The sequence below is a fragment of the Acartia tonsa genome, chromosome 2 (assembly GCF_053477335.1).
Source record: "Acartia tonsa isolate MP-2025a chromosome 2, ASM5347733v1, whole genome shotgun sequence".
Taxonomy (NCBI): Eukaryota; Metazoa; Arthropoda; class Copepoda; order Calanoida; family Acartiidae; genus Acartia; species Acartia tonsa.
Window position 1 is genome coordinate 3874146 of NC_137261.1, and position 13200 is coordinate 3887345.

A 13200-nucleotide genomic window follows, 5' to 3' on the forward strand; every position below is an offset into this window, starting at 1 on the left:
CATTTATGTTTAGAAAATATTTGAATGTAAACTACTCGGAGAAAATATATAATAGTGTGCTTTCACTTCTGCATATGTATCACATTAGCATGTGTTTCAAACCACATAATGCTAAAACTGACGATTCTCATTTTCTTCACTAATTTAATTGTAATTGTGTTTGTATCTAATTTAAAACACTAGACAACTTAGCACAATAGTTGCAAATTATATAATAATGGGTATAGGATATACTTTGATATATTGACAGTGGAAAGTTTGTGTTGAATCTAAATCACTAATATCGATCTCATTTATGGGCTCGTTCTCCAGTAGGAGGGGAACGGATGTGGGGTATCGTTTTTTTAGCCAGTTACGAGCATCACTTTATCAGAGTACATGAAAATCTGGTGAAACATCAAAGTAATAGCATATCGATTTTTGCTTCTTGGCGTTTTTAAAAATTTAATTGAAATCACTTTTAAATGTAAGAGAGGGGAGGTGGGAAAGGAAACCCCTAAAAAAGAGATGGATTTTTGTTACGTTACAAAGATAAAAAGTTAGACACTATAGCAAAAGGACGAATCAATATGGAATAATTTAGAAAGAATATTAATTATTATTTTTCCCCTTTTAGCATTTTTTATGAAATATAGTCAAAAAGTATTAATTAACCTGTAAAATGACACATTTCAAGCAAGAAATTGTCCAATATGAAATGTTTTAGTTCCCATATTATTATACAAAGTGATGAATATTTAATATTAAGTTGTTTAGTGTACATCTTCATAACAAATAGGAATTTAAATGGTGACTTTACATTGACATTGCCGATATGTACATTGTACGCTAAGAGTTAGGTTTAAACCTTTTATTTTTAAATACCACATCATCAGTTGTGTCATTATCTTAGTGAGGGTAAGACGCGCGACCGCTGAGCTAGCCCATATGTTAGTTCGGCTTTAAGGTCAATTACCCATTTAGCCGGCTTATTTGCCTATGTTATATAGCATTAAGCATGTAAAATTTCACCTAATGTACAAAAGTGTGAATTGAACTATCTTATCATCAATAATACCAACAAAAATTCGTTTTTTTATGTAGTTTGCTTTTCATAAAATTTGAATATAAAATATTTCCCGGGTTAACAACATATCTAGTGATGGAGGCTAATCCATTAGGCAACATGAGTGAAAACACAGATTCCACAATGGATAACAAATATAAATTCTTTAAGTATGGGGCAATTATTTGTGATAAAGGAGGTGAAAAGTGCATATTAAAGAATGATATGCAAAATTGCCTAAGTGAAATAAATGAAATTAAAACACAAATTGAGGAGCTAAATAAGAGTAGCCATGCTGATGTAGAGCAAGTGAAAGCTAAATGCTCTAGGCTTAATGAAAAGTTTATGGCTCTTCTAAATAGGCTAGATTTTACTTCTGGCAGCGAGGAGGAACCTATCCACAAGTACAGCCACAACAAAACGCCAGAGCTTATTGATCTCTTTAGTACATTACACATTATTGACGCACAAAGGCTTGTGCCAATTAATACTAAATCATGGAGCACACCATATTCACACTATGCAAGTCTGGCCACGATCATAGGTGGTACTGACATACCAGGGTGTGATTATATAACAGAGATTATACAGCTTCCACCTGTAGAGGAGAATGGCAAGTTGAGATATCCTGTAAATGTTATGTACATATCACCTCTAAAGAGACAGATTGCAGTCAAGAAGATTCAACAACACTGCCACAGGAATAAAATATCGCTTCCAATTCAGTACAGTTTGTTCAGATACCCAACTCTTAAACACAATGTTCACATTCTGTCCACAATTCTCAGGGATTTACAAGATAAGGGTAAAATTGAATTTTACCACATCAATGATTTTATGGCCACCAATTACGCGGATTTTTTGGCTCCTATGTTCATTGTAAAGATACCTGGAACTGAAGGTCTAACGGAGTACAAAGAATGCCCTACCAATTCATTGTACCATTCTGGGCTATACATACCAGAGCAGGACAAAGATATGGCTTCAGATGAATATTTGTTTTTTAAACAAACTATTCAGGAATTTGTTTATGAAAGGCTTCCAAAAAATGAACAGGAGATAGACAAGACAGGCACAGACAACAACTGGACTGAGGTGACATATAAAAGAAGTAAACAGATAGAAGTTACAGCAAATGAAAAGGTGCAGTGCAAGGATTTAGATGTTATCAGAAAGGACAGCAAGATTTACAGACCAATGAACCAACCCAAACAACATATCATTAACAAGTATAAACAAAAGAAGAGTAAATCTTATAAAACTGCACTGTTGGGAGGTAAAGGGAAGGAGGTTAAAAATGGCGGGGGTAAGGGGACACAGGAGGGGGGATCAGGGGGTAGGGGGCTACAGGGGAGAGGCGAAGGGGTCAGAGTAATGCATAACGGAGTCAACGGAGGGGGAGGTGTTAGCAGCAGAGACGGTGGCAAGGGAGAATGGATAGGGGCGCGGGGAGAAGGTGGCAGGAGAAAAGGGAAGGCAAAGGTGTTTAATTACACATCTTTAGGTCAGCCATATATTCATGAAAACAAGGATGATAATATGCATAGAACACCAAAATCAAGATATTCAACTAAACCACAACACAATGACAGGTTTAGAAATAAACCAAAAACAAACCTAAGGCAGAATTTAGTTAACCAGCAAGCCTGTAGCCCACCAGTCTGCCACCCGCCAACCAGCAGACCGCCACTCCGCAGCCCGCCAGCACGCAATCCGCCATTCCGCAGCTCGCCAGCACGCAATCCGCCACTCCGCAGCCCGCCAGCCCGCATTCCACCACCAACACATCACTATGGAAGCTATCAGGAAAATCCTAACAGCATGGACTTTTTATTACAAATAGCACATGCATTCATCAATCACAACACAAACTAGTTATTAATCAATTTTGTCAACTGTTTTAAAAAACAATTTCCTTATTCTAGTGAAAAAGTTATATGATATTAAGCAGTTTTAATAATATTTTTTTAAATGTAAAGCAAGATATATGTACACAATTTTAGAGAAGCTATGCTCATATGTCTGTAAATAAGTAAAATATAAGTTGGGGGGGGGGGGGCAAGGGTGAGAATTAGTTTAGATTTATACAGATAAGAATATATGTACATAATTTTAGAGAAGCTATGCTCATATGTCTGCAAATAAGTAAAATATAAGTTGGGGGGGGGGGGAGGGGGGGGGGGGACAAGAGTGATAAATTTGCTTAATGTTAATATTTCATTGTCTTTTAGGCCGGCTAGATGAACCTTTAGAATACAATTACACAACTTAGGGAGGTGGTTTCAACCCTTTTTTCATACTAAGTAAGAAACCGAAGGGCTTATTCATTTAGGCTTATGCTAAAAGTCAAGTCAAATTGATTTTTAGAATTTTTCTAGTTCTTTATTTTAATTAAATTATCATTTGTTTATTGTTTTATAATTCGTAATTCGCATGTCTAATAAAAATATTCCTTTAAATATTAAATTTAACAATATTCGTGGGCTTGGATTTTTTTCAAAAGGAAAATTAAACTTATCTAAGGTTCCTTTTAAGATTAAAGAATTAACGTGTTTAGCTAATTATGTTCCTAGCATTTTTTGTTTGTCTTGAAACAAAATTAAAAAGCTCTCATCGTGAAATAAAACTTCCCAAGGGATGTGTATACGGGGGGGAAACAAGCGGAAATGAACCAAAAGCGGGTATTTTTGTGTACCATGACAATGTATTTAAAATTTTGGAGACAAGGACAATAATTTCCACGCATTGCATGTATTTGAAATACAAAATTGGAGACAGTATATTTCATTTAATTCCTACATATTTACCATCTTGTTCAACTTTAGAGCTAAAAGATATGTTAAATAGAATTGCTACATTTATAAAAGATCATAATCTGACAGCATTCACCTTTTTTGGGGATTTTAATATTGATTTTAACAACCCTGGACATTTTTACAGGGCTAAGCTTTTGCATGATTTCTTAGTTAGACACAATATGATTAATTTAGCCAATAAACTTTCTGTCAATCCAATCTTTACCTGGCGCGGTTCAGGGCAAAGATTTAACTCTAAAAGCAATATTGACTATTTCTTTTGTAATTTTGACTACTTTAATCATATAGAATTTAGATTTAATAGTTTTTCTGATCATAAAACTGTCACAGTTGCCAAAAAAAGTAAATTTAAATACAAAAATCCAACATGGAAACCGTTTTTGTTTAAAGATAAAAATTTTCTAGATATTATGAAAACAGAAACAGAATGGTTTCTAAAAAAGAACTCAGATGACAAAAATATAAATTTGGCAAATGTTTCAGTGGATGATTTATCCTTTCTAAACGCAAAAAATCAATATACAGGAACCATGTTCAACCTTATTCAACATTTAAAGCAAAAACACGATGTATTTTACTCAAAATTGAGACACAAAGAGTTTCAGAAAACAAAAGATTTTGATTCACAAATTAATATGTTATATAATAAGATTGAAACTTATCCTGATAAAGATTCTTTGCAAAGCATTCAGGACATTATTCAGACGCAGCAAGAATATTTTAAGAATTTGGTTAGTTCAAGGGCAGAAATATATTATATGAGATATCTTCTGCTAGATGGTAAACCAAATTATCTTACATATCAAAATATGAAACCAAAGAAAAAGAACAGTTACAATTTACTAATAGACAATGAAATGACTGATTGTCCTGAAAAAATTGTAAATAAACTAGGCAAAATTCATGCTGCATCTGTCTGTCCTGATGATATTCCTAAAGCTGATTTAAACGGACTTTTAGAAACTTTTAATTTAAAGCTGGATGATATTTTTCCTAAAATACAAAATGCTATTTCTCCATATAGTAGTACAAAGGAGTTTCTAAAAGTCATAAAATCTCTTAAAGATCGTAGTAGCCCTGGACCAACATCACAGCCAAAAAGTTTATTTATGTTTTTTTTTCAAAATGTCCCTAAGTTTGCAACTAATGCATTTAATCAAATGTACGACATGGATTTAGATAATTCAGATTTTTCATTTATTAAGATCAAAAATGTTTGTTTTCTTCCAAAAAAAGATTTAGATTCATCAAATCCGGATAATTTAAGGCCAATTTATTTATATGAAAACAGCCAAAAAATTTTGGACATAGCAATAAACAATAAACTTGCTCCTTTCATGAGTAAAATTGTACACTCTGATCAATTTGGCTTTATTAAGAAACGGCACATGGCTACTGCTACAATATCTATCACTGCTATAATGAACTATATAAAGTCTAAAGAAATAGATTCCCAATTAGTTTTCTTTGATTTAAAAAAAGCATATGATCAAACGTTATACGAAGTATCTGATAAGATACTAAACCACATTTTTTCACCACAATTTGCCAAAGTTTGGGCATCTATTTCTAATGGAGGCAAATTTAGGGTGGTTGTAAATAATCATTTATCAAAACAATATGAAATTAAGTTGGGATTTCCACAGGGTGCCCCTAGTAGTGCAAATAAATTTGTTATTTATAATCACTTATTTTATTCTTGCTTAAACAGTAAGTTAATGTCACACTTAATGTTAAAGATCAAAAAACACAATTTGCCAGCCATATTTTTTGCCGATGACGGCTTTAAAGCTTTAACTCTAAAAACTGAAAAAGATGTGACTTCTTTATCTGATTTACTTAAAAAACTAAAGTCAACAGTAAATATAGAAATTAACTTCAAAAAAACAAAAATTTTAACATATGGCAACTGTCCTGTAAATTTAAGTTCTTTGGGAACACCCTGTAATATTGTTAAACATTTAGGAGTTTACTTGTCTTTTGATTTTGCAACTTCTCTAAATTTAACATATAAAGAATTATTGAATAAACTTAATAATCGTTCTAAAAATATGCATTTTAACCATGGAACAAATATTTTTAAGAGAAGAAATCTGTGCCTTTCATTCATGAATTCCTGTGCTTTGCACATATATAGAATTTACTCACCAAATAATGTGATATGCAAAAAAAATATGGAAAAGTACTTCTAAATTTCTTTGGTCAAATGGATCAAGTCACAGATACAAAGTAGCTAAAAAGAGAATTGAATCAGAGTTTCACGATGGCGGTTTAAATATGCTTTTACCAGAACAGCAAAGTTTTTCTATTTGGATAACAAGCTTTTTTAATATCCTCAAACATGCCAACGAATACCCTAATTCAAATTTAGCTATAATTCTAAAACAAAAGCATGTACCTATTTCTTCTATTCTTAAGAACTTTGGCTCTAATATGTTGAAAAAATACAGTAATAAATTTATGTCTTTATACCCACCTCAGGGGAAAACAATGTTTAAAAAATCTAAAATTTTTCTAGAAGAGTTAGAAAAAAATCCAAAGACATTTTTGCAATTGCCCATTACTTCATCCTATTGGTCTAAAGACATTAAATTTAGCAGTAGAGAAAGTATAATCCTTGATAGATGTAATTTAAAGACTATTGCTTCTATATTAAAAAGTATAACAATTCAGCAAAAATATCTTTATATCCCTGTTATTAAAGAAAATTTGATAGAAAATTTAGCCAATCACCAGGAAATTTATGCAAAACTAAAAGAGGTGGTTATAAACATTTCAAATGAGTTTGAGTTTAGTTCCTTACAATGTTTATCTGTGCATAAGAATAAAAATGCAGAAAAACCTCTTTTTTATCTTACATATGAGACACCATCAATTTTTTCGCTTTTTTTCAAACAAATGCATAAGAAAAAAATTGCTAGTATTCATCCTTCAATAGAAACAAGAAAGGTAGATAAAAAATGGTTCCCAGATATTGAAAGTTTTCAAAATAGTTTTAAGATTGTTCTTGATCTACCTATAACTTTATATTATAAAGGATTCCTTTTCGAACAATACATACGCACACTGGTAAGTTGTACAAAATTATTCAAATGGAATCTAATAGATAGTGATATTTGTACTAAATGTTATGTAAAAAATGATTCAGATCATGCAATTTTTTTCTGCAAATTCCCGAAATACTTTGCCCATTGTATTGCTATTTTTCTAGATGAAATTTATTTCCAAGGTTGCCCTGAGTTCATTTTCCTTAAAGAAAATTTCTTTCTTTTTAACATCTATTATGAATGCTTTAAAGGTGACGATTTTGCTCAAATTTCGATGCTCATTTTAGCAGCTAAAGACAGGGCGCTAAAAATTAGTAAAGAACCTTGTCTATCAAGATGGAATGAAAACAATTATTTTTCTCAAACATTGCTTTTAGCTCAATTCTGTTCAAAATTATTAGATAAAGGTGGTATATCAACATATCTCATTGAAAAATTTATTAATTTTGTTTTAAAATATAAAGACAACACAAAATATTTTAGTATTTGATTTTTAAACTGTCTCCAAATATAACTAGATAATTTTTTTACAATATATTATAATATCGCTTGTTATTATCAATTTATGTGCTATTTTATAAACTGTATATGTTAATAATCCAAGACTATGTGATTTAATTATGTATAGTTTGTTCTTAAAGGAATAAATTATTAAATAAGAAAAAAGTAAGAAATACCACATCATTTTACAAAAATATTCCATTTTTCTTCAAAACTAATAATGTACCTAAAATTTTATAATTAAACTAATGATCATTCATACATAAATACAGTGGCGTGCACAGTGATTCACCCGAGGAGTGGTAAACCATTAGAATCCTAATCATGAATAAATTTACAAAAACATAATTTTGACAACATAAAAAAAGCATTTAGGTTTAATTTAAAAAATGTTTAACTTATATAAACTAGTAAAGTCCTTATAGGATCATAATTTGAATAAATATGTTTTAACAAAGGTGTGAATGATATGCTAATCAAAACAAGGATTACAATAACCATAACACCACAACAAAATGACCAAAGAAATATTTGTATCTAGGACACTATAAAGTTTTATGTTAGAGACAATATTATTTTTTTAAATGTGAAAATTCTGGTTTATAATTTGATTAATTTAGGGCCTTGTTCAAAAAACACACATCGACTTAAAAAGTTATTTGAAAACTGTGCAAGATTCTTCACTTGAGCCGCTTCCCACAAATTATTTGAAACCACCAAAAGAAATGGCCCCTGGATAATATCTATTAGTATTTTAATCTAATTATTACACTAACAACCATTTCATAAAAAAATATTATATTCAAACCACAGTAAAAGAACAAATGCACGTCGAAACGAAGAGCTGCTACGCTGCCAACGAAAAAGAGACATATCACATAGCCACATGTATTCCTTGCTCACCAAGACTTTTTTCCTTCCATCACATTATGCATACTTTCTTTTGTATGATTCTAACACAAGCTCACCTATTCAATCACTTCTTTACTGGCAGGACGGATTTATATGTTCAATTAAAACTGCTAAATTAAATATTTTTATGGAAAAAAATACTTTGATTTTATTTGGAATGCGCAAATTATATTGAAAATTATAATTTTGATACCTATTTTCTTCTGTCTGTCATTTGATATAGATAGTAAAAATTAGAAGAATTCTAGGCTATGTATAAACAGGAGCAACGTATTACCATACATAAATAGGACTTTAACACAAGGGTCATGTAATCAAAGATTTCGGACATTATTAACATAAAGGGATATTAATAAACTATTTCATCAGCTGTCCTTCGCTTGTGAAATTATATAATTACCTTTACTACTATTTTTATTTTTTTGTAAGGTGTCCTAACCATGAAAAGGAATTACAAAAAGGATAAAAGGAATTAAATTGAGTTAATAAATTACACAATAAAATGCCTATTTTATATATTTATGTTACTGGGTACATTGAAATCATATTTCTGCGTTCAAAAGCATTTAAAGGGTTTTTAGTGGGGAAGGGGTTGAAAAACATGAAAAAAAAATTTGTCTTAAAAATACAATCTCATTTTAGTTTATTATAGTCAAATAATATATTACATACGTCATAGCTATTATCGACGTACAGACCATGAGTACAGCAGAGCCTTGTTGCTCAAAGAAGAGCTAATAAAAACATATGACAGGTATAGAAGAAAGAAGGAGTTTTGGGGAAGGGGGTGGTTTAAGGACAATATGCCCCCTGTGGTATGGAATGTAAGAACGTTAAAACATGCACTAAACAAGATTTGAATTAAACAAGGAAATAAATTCAAAGGTCATCCATTTCCAACTTGTTCAAGTACTAAAATTGGACTTTAAAATGCCATAAAGGTTTGATTTTTATAAGGTTAGTTAATACATACTATAGAAACTTACTAGCAGCTACATTCTTAGCTTCCAGGGACTTTTTCTAAAAACAATTCTTTTATGCTATGTAAAGCTTTCCTGAAAAAAAATTCTCCAGAACTTTCAATCCATTTCCAATATATTTTGCTTCAAACAAATTAAAACTAACTAGAGGCTAGGATTATTTCAGATCTTTATTATTCAATCCACATATTATTAAAATAAATATAAATAACACTACAAGGTTGAATGTAAAAAATCAAATATATCATAGAAATAATAAATATTCATTTATTGAATGCAGAATTTATTGACATAGTTAAAAGCATGCTGCATATATGTGCATATTATAAAATTTAATCAATTTATTTTAATATCAATACATTACATGATTAATCATTTTGTAAAGGGTTATATGCAATCTTGGATAAGGTATAAAAGAATATCATAAACTTTGGGAGAAAGAATGGCTATGATTGCTAAGGTAGACGGGTCCAGCATGGAAGTGCCTTTAGATTGGAAGGACTGATCGAGAGAGTAGTAAACTTCATAAATATGATAAAATTTTAGAAGTTGAGCTACTGTATAACTGTGTTATAAGAATGTCTGACTGAATGACTATAAGACCAACCGACCAATGACCACTGAAAGTAAAATAACTCAAGCTTCATTTTACTTATTAAATATTCTGTAAATAATACATTGTGAAATATTTGCCAATTTATATTCCTAGATTTTTACATTACAATATTGAAAGTTTTACTAACTAAATATGTTATAACGAATTTATAATATTGAGTTTATTTACATATTCTTAACATAATTGTCCTTGCTCTTTTACTATACCTAATTGAAATTCTTAAGTTTTTGTATCCATTGTGTTTCTAATATGTTAATCTATGGTTGTAACTAAGATGAGAATGAAGGTGTGTATTCACTGCCTCATAATATCATATCTGGCATTGTGTTTCTAATTTGTTAATCTATGGTTGTAACTAAGATGAGAATGAAGGTGTGTATTCACTGCCTCATAATATCATATCTGGCATTGTGTTTCTAATTTGTTAATCTATGGTTGTAACTAAGATGAGAATGAAGGTGTGTATTCACTGCCTCATAATATCATATCTGGCATAGTGTTTCTAATTTGTTAATCTATGGTTGTAACTAAGATGAGAATAAAGGTGTGTATTCACTGCCTCATAATATCATATCTGGCATAGTGTTTCTATTATGTTAATCTATGGTTGTAACTAAGATGAGAATGAAGGTGTGTATTCACTGCCTCATATTATCATATCTGGTATTGTGTTTCTAATTTGTTAATCTATGGTTGTAACTAAGATGAGAATGAAGGTGTGTATTCACTGCCGCATATTATCATATCTGGCATTGTGTTTCTAATTTGTTAATCTATGGTTGTAACTAAGATGAGAATGAAGGTGTGTATTCACTGCCGCATATTATCATATCTGGCATTGTGTTTCTAATTTGTTAATCTATGGTTGTAACTAAGATGAGAATGAAGGTGTGTATTCACTGCCTCATAATATCATATCTGGCATTGTGTTTCTAATTTGTTAATCTATGGTTGTAACTAAGATGAGAATGAAGGTGTGTATTCACTGCCGCATATTATCATATCTGGCATTGTGTTTCTAATATGTTAATCTATGGTTGTAACTAAGATGGGAATGAAATTGTGTATTCACTGGCGCATAATATCATATCTGGCATAGTGTTTCTAATATGTTAATCTATGGTTGTAACTTAGATGAGAATGAAGGTGTGTATTCACTGCCGCATATTATCATATCTGGCATTGTGTTTCTAATATGTTAATCTATGGTTGTAACTGAGATGAGAATGAAGGTGTGTATTCACTGCCTCATATTATCATATCTGGCATTGTGTTTCTAATATGTTAATCTATGGTTGTAACTTAGATGAGAATGAAGGTGTGTTTTCACTTCTGCATAATATCATATCTGGCAAAGTTAAAAATCGTCTTTCCATCCGACTTAAACTTAGAATAACGGTAACCTGGGAAGGATTAAAGCAATGTTCCTGGGATTAGAAACAATCCTTGTTTTACTGAAATATTATTTTCGTTCTATTTTCATCTAAAATGATGAAATGTGGGGTTCGCCTTCAGCTCTCCAATTGTAGGAGAAATATTGCATTGGATGTTTAATGCTGGGAGCAATGAAAATTGGAATAGACAATTCGTGCTGTTGTAGTAATATGCTGTTCTGATAATTTGATAATGCGAATCATGTGCTGAAATGAATGTACAGCTGGAAAGAAACTAGATCAATCAAAATTATTCTTTGGGGCCTGTGTGTGTGTGTGTGTGAAAGAGGTAAAAAGAGGCGAGATCTGCATAATCAGAGACAATAATAATCATTCTGAAAAACAATTTTTAACTCCCATCTTTTTTATAATAAACAGTAAGGATTATTAGAATTATGTATTTTTATCAATAATTTGAATAAACAAACGAAAGAGTACAATACTTAATTACCAAGTGATATAACCTGCAGTCTTAGATGAAGGGGATAACCGCGGCTACTGCTTTACAGTAAGAACCTAAACCTCAATAACATTAAAGATATAAGGAAATCAGTTTCTATTGCTCGCTCTAACACCTGACAAAGGTTGTGCTTTTAAAGTAAATAGGTTAATCTTAGCCTGTTTGACCCTACATTAGAGTTTCTTATCTAAAAGTATTTGTCTACTACATAGTATGTTACTAAAAGTTTATTATTTATCTACAGAATAATAATCTCAACTTCTAAAACAATTATAATTTTCCTAATTTCAAATTTGACTCTAAAATTCACCAATGACTTGTTCCTTTCTCACACTTTTTTTTACAAAGGAGACGCTTGGTCATTTTATCAAAGCCTTTGGTTTAAGTTATTTTCTGTATAATCGCAAAAATTATAATTTAAGGTTATTTGTTTAAACTTATAAAGTAGTTGCTCTGTAAAAGACCGATAATACTGAATTGTAGAACTCAATTATTTAACTTTAAAACTCAAAGTCGCCCTGATCCTTATTTAGATGTGAAAATAGTATTGGGTATCTTGCTGAAAGCCCTTAAATTGCATAACACTTGTCAAACTGTACCTTGTAAATGATAGCACCTGTTTGTTGGTTTTTGCATTCCCTTCTTTTTAAATATAGAAAGACTGAGTATGCCACAGTTTAAGTTATAAAACCTTAACTTAATACTTTTTCCGCTAAAAAATGTTGTTGAAATATATGAACATCTAGTCGAGACCTCTTGTCACACATCTATGCACAAAAACTTTGGAATGAGGTCTCATTGTCCTGAATTTGATTCATCTTCACTACAGGGTGGAGATACAAATAACCAGTTTTTCCCATATTTAATTTAAATAAAATATGAAAATATCTAACATGTATTAAAATTTCTTTAACCTGTAATTAGCTGTAACCAACTGCTGCATAGTTATAGGAAAATATTTTGTGACTTTAGATGTTTACAATGGTTTGTCTGGGTAACAAAGACTGCCCAGCTTGTTATAGTCGTTACTATTATACAACAAAAGGAAACTACAAGATTTTTAAGTTCTCTAGCTCAAATAGAAGTTGCTTAAATTGAGGTTAGAATTGGTGGGCATTTTCGCCTCCCCCCCTCCCCAAGATCGATTAAGAACTCGCTGAAAGCCCGATCTTTTAGGGTTAAGAGAATTAAGATACAACTTATATTGAGGGCTATTATTAAATTTTAAAAAGTAATATTAAAGAAAAGTTACCTTAAAAAGGTAATATCTTAAAGAAAAGAAAATAAGTATCAAAATATGCATGAAAAAAATAAGTTACTATGTATTGTTTCCTACATATACATAGCTCTATTCTTTTCATGAATTATATATTTTAGTCAACATCACACA